Source organism: Schistocerca gregaria, chromosome 4, assembly GCF_023897955.1.
Source record: "Schistocerca gregaria isolate iqSchGreg1 chromosome 4, iqSchGreg1.2, whole genome shotgun sequence".
Lineage (NCBI taxonomy): Eukaryota > Metazoa > Arthropoda > Insecta > Orthoptera > Acrididae > Schistocerca > Schistocerca gregaria.
In genome coordinates this window covers 612,276,628-612,281,528 of record NC_064923.1, presented here as the reverse complement: position 1 = coordinate 612,281,528, position 4,901 = coordinate 612,276,628, and the positions used below count along the sequence as shown (strand labels likewise).

The 4,901-nt window shown below is 43.6% G+C and overlaps 1 non-coding gene across 1 annotated transcript; it reads right to left on the bottom strand.

Annotated features, from left to right (window-relative positions):
- Positions 1-3,950: 3,950 nt before the first annotated feature.
- Trnas-cga (transfer RNA serine (anticodon CGA)) lies at positions 3,951-4,025 on the bottom strand. The gene has a single exon. It is a non-coding gene; the product is annotated as a tRNA-Ser (tRNA).
- Positions 4,026-4,901: the final 876 nt, after the last annotated feature.

Here is a 4,901-nt window from a genome sequence, read left to right as displayed (position 1 = left end):
CATGGCAGAGGTCAACAACGATGTAGCAATAGATGACACAGTGATCGTGTGCTGTGTTTCAAGAACATTCATAATATGGTGTGACACAGAGATATATGACGTCCACTGTGAGATAAAAACCTGTTCTAAATATTTCATTGAAGCATACAGTGCAATATACAAAACCTATATATAAAAGCCACATGACAGCCTTATCATAGACCCTAACTGGAGAAGTGCTGGTATTTTGCTGGTCTGAATAATTATCTTCAAAATATTAAAGTATCTTCTGCAGAATAATGAAGAACTAAATGAACTTAATACCTTAGAATCCAGTGAAGCAACCCCCGTTAGCCTTCCCTCTAAACTCACATATACCGAGCCTTGGTATTGAAGCCATAATTTTTTTACGACCCCATAAACCACCGCTGCGACTATGGCACTATACTTCTATACGCTCGTCCAGAAGTTAAATTCTAGTAAATATCCTCCACAGTAATGGGAATACTGAGTAGCAGTTTTGCAGCGTTGGGTCAAGCTGTTCATAGAGTAACATTTTCCATTTCTGTTAGTGTATTTCAGAATTTGTATAAGTCCGAGAACTTCTTTATGGAAACATTACAATTTGTTCCGCTGGCCTAGGATATAATTGGCATTACAAAAAGTGCTACATATGCATGCACATCTACAAACGTATTCCGCAATCCACCTGGTCATTTTCTTCCCTGTTCCACTCGCATCTACATTGAGGAAAAAGGGAATGTTTATAAGCCTCTGTACGAGCCCTAATTTCTTTTATCTTATCTTCGTGGTATGTTGGTGGCAATAGAATCAATCTGTAGTTAGTTTTAAACGCCGGTTCTTAAAATTATGTCAGTAGTGTTCCGCGAAAAAAACATCGTCTTCTTCAGGGATTCCCGTTTGAGTTTACGAAGCTGTTCAGTAACACTGACGTTTTGTTTGACCCTACTGGTAAAAAATCTAGCTGCACGCTTCTGAATTGCTTCGAAGTCTTCCTCTAACCCTACCACTTGAGGATTCCAAACGCTCGAGAAGTATTCCAGAGTGGATCGCACAGGTTTTCCACACGTGGTCTTCTTTGTAGATGAAATGCACTTTCCTAATAATCTCCAGTAAACCGAAATTGACCATTTGCCTTCCCTACTATAGCCCTTATGTGCTTGTTGTATCTCACATTGCTTTGCAGTATTACGCCTAGACATACTCTGCGCCAAGCAGCAAACAACTAATACTGTACTCGAACATTACACAACTCACTCATTTGTAATAACTTACATTTTTCCACATTTAGAGTAAGCTGCCATTCGTCACACCAAATAAACATTCCGTCAAATTCATCCTATATCCTTCTACAGTCAGTGGCGATAGTTTCCCATATATTACACGGTCACCAGCAAACATCTCAGATTGCTGCTCACCCTATTCGTCAGGTCAGTTGTGTATATAGAGCACAAGATCAGTCCTTTCACACTTGCCTGCGATGCTCCTGACGACACTCCTGTCTCTGATGAACACTAGCCATCTACAGCAATGTGCTGGGTTCTTCATATTCCTTCTTTAACAGGCTGCAATGAGGAAGTGTGTCACACGATTTCCGGAAATCTAAGACTATGAAGTCTTCCTGTTACTCTTCATCCATGGATCGCGTGATATCGTGTGAGAAAAGAACAAGCTGAGTTTAGCACGGAAGACGTTTCCAACTTCCGTGCTGATTTGTGTACAAAAGCTTTTCTGTCTCAAGGAAATTTATTGTATCTAAGCTTGCAATATGATAAAGACTTCTGCAGCATATGGATCTGCATTGTTCGAGTCCATTCTTTTACCCTTCTTATATAAAGGAGTCGCCTGCATGTTTGTTTACATTTGGTTGAGACTTCACTGGGCGTGATATTCGCGATTTATGCAAGCTGACTAAGAGCCCAATGCCGTAAACTACTGTCTGTAAAACCAAATTGGGATTCCATCCGGACTGGCGACTTATTTCTTTACACTCTTTCAGTTGCTTCTCTATGGCAGGAATGCCTGTTACTACGTCCTCCATATGAAAGTCTGTCTATCGCACAGGACTCCGGTCTGCAACATAGAGTAGGAATATCCATGGACTAGGCATTTAAATGTCCAGAACAAAACTTTTGTCGGCACTGGTACACACCTCCAAAGTCACATAATTGTATGAAAATGCCTGTTACATTTTTCACGTATTTCGATTTGGATGTACTGTAGCGTTCAAAAGTATTTTGTAGAAAGTATTAGTTGTAATTAGATGAAGATAACTAAACTGTGTAAGAGAAAAGATTGCCAGTGGATGATTAAAAAGTATGTAATTCTAATAAATTACAAATCTACATTTAGTTTGAACAAAAGTTATATTACGTCAAAACAAAAATAAAAAATCCTCTGGATCCAAAGTAAACTGTAGATCTAAGTATGTAAGACTAAAACAACACTACTTTGCAATCTGAAGAACAAATCACTATTTCGCTGCATACCCGTGGGCTTCGATCACCGCTACACGTACACTGAAGAGCCAAAACATTATGACTACCTGCTTAATAGGCTGTTCGTCCGTCTTTGGAACTAAATACATTACTGATTCTGGACATCATGGATCCGACTGTTTATTGGTAGGTTTACGGAGGTATGTAGCATTAGATGTCTACGTTCAAGTCATGTAATCCGCGCAAATAATGGGCCGCTGATTTGCGTACGCACTGATGGGGCCCGATAACGACCCAGAAGGGCTTCGTAGGATTTACATCTGGCGAATTTGATTGCCGAGGCCAGCCGCTGTGACCGTGCGGTTCTAGGCGCTACAGTCTGGAGACGCGCGAACGCCACGGTCGTAGGTTCGAATCCTGCTCCGGGCATGGATGTGTGTGATGTCCTTAGGTTAGTTAGGTTTAAGTAGTTCTAAGTTCTAGGGGACTGATGACCTCAGAAGTTAAGTCCTATAGTGCTCAGAGCCAACGTGAGTTCACTATGATGCTCCTCAAACCATCGTAGCACCGTTCTGGCTCCGAGACACGGACAGTTTTACTGCTGCAAGGTAAGATCGCCGTCGGGGAAGACACCAACCATGAAGGGATGGATGGTTTAGCAACTGTCCGCGTGTCTTTGATTACTACCACAGGTCTCATGCAAGCGCAGGAGAACGTCTCCCATAGCATAATAGTGCTCATAGCAGCCGGCGTCCGTTTCGCGCTTCACATTTAGAGCCACCGTTCGATGTAAGAAAAATGTTATTCACACATAGCACCGACATGTTTCCATTGATCGACGGTAGAATCCCGATGGTCCCGTGCTCACTGATGTCGTAACTGACGAGGTCGTTGGTTCAAAATCTTGACACATAGGGATGGTCCGCTGCGGTGCTCCATGTTCAACACTGTACGATGAAAAAATGTGCTCCGAAAAACTTGTGAGAGCATTAACATTGTGCTCTTTCGGCAGAGATATCACAGATCACCATCTGTCCTACTTTACAGAGCAGATAAGCCTCCGAACTCCAGGGTCTGTGAAGAGTCGCGCACGTCCAATCATTTATATACTCACGACAGTAGTGCGTGAACATTCGACCAGCATCGCCGTTTTCGAGATACTTGTTTACAGGCTCTGCATAACAATAATCTGCCCTTTTTCAAAATTGCTTATCTCAATGGATTTCCCCATTTGCAGCCCATATCTACTCTGAAGTGATTCCCCGTACGTGTCTGCTCCGCATACATAGTTCTGTTGCCTGTTACGTGCTCGCAACGCCACCAGGGGCCATCTAACGTCACGGAAGTATTCGTCTAATGATGTAGCTACTACATCGAACAAGTCGATTCCAGATGTGTTCAGCTCGATTTAAATCCAGGATCTGGCTTGGCCACTCCAGCAGTTTTATATTTTTATCTGATAATATTTTTAAATGGCCTGAGATGTGAAACTTCCTGGCAGATTAAAACTGTGTGCCCGACCGAGACTCGAACTCGGGACCTTTGCCTTTCGCGGGCAAGTGCTCTACCAACTGAGCTACCGAAGCACGACTCACGTCCGGTACTCACAGCTTTACTTCTGCCAGTATCCGTCTCCTACCTTCCAAACTTTACAGAAGCTCTTCTGCGAACCTTGCAGAACTAGCACTCCTGAAAGAAAGGATACTGCGCAGACATGGCTTAGCCACAGCCTGGGGGATGTTTCCAGAATGAGATTTTCACTCTGCAGCGGAGTGTGCGCTGATATGAAACTTCCTGGCAGATTAAAACTGTGTGCCGCCCGTGGAGTGGACAGCGTTTGCCCGAGTGAAAGGGGAGAATGAACCCGTGTTCTGCTTAAAAGCAAATTCCGCTACATTGTGTGGGAGTGCCCAGCCTACACATTCTTTACAAACATAGCACGCAGTTTCAGAGGTTTTCACAGGGAGAAAGCAAACGCCAAACGTCAATGCTACAGATTTCCAGATTGGTTGTCTTAAACGAAACGTCATTCACCCGTTTTACAAGAGCAATGCTGATAGACAGACGATATTCCTGATGCCTTGAGCTGAAGGAGTAATGGAAGAGACCAAAAGATATACCCCTTCATGTCTGGTGTGGAGAGGGGCCGTTCCATTGTCGCTCTTGGAGAGAGAACACGTAACGAGAGCGTGTGCGCTCGTACATGTACTCAAAGAGCGAGGAACAAGTCTCTCCTCAGTACTTCACTGGGAGAGCACCTCTGTCGTGAGCAAATCAGAGTGCGCCTCTATATTGAGTCCTTGCGATTAAGCGTTGTTCACTGTGTTGGCCGGATAGAGTTATAGTTAAACGTCAGCGAGCGAATTTTTGAGTGGCATCGCGGTGGACTGGTTATGTGACCGGTGTACCACACCAGTAGTTAGACTAGGGGCGAATAGGAGTCCTTGACTTAATCAAGGCGTA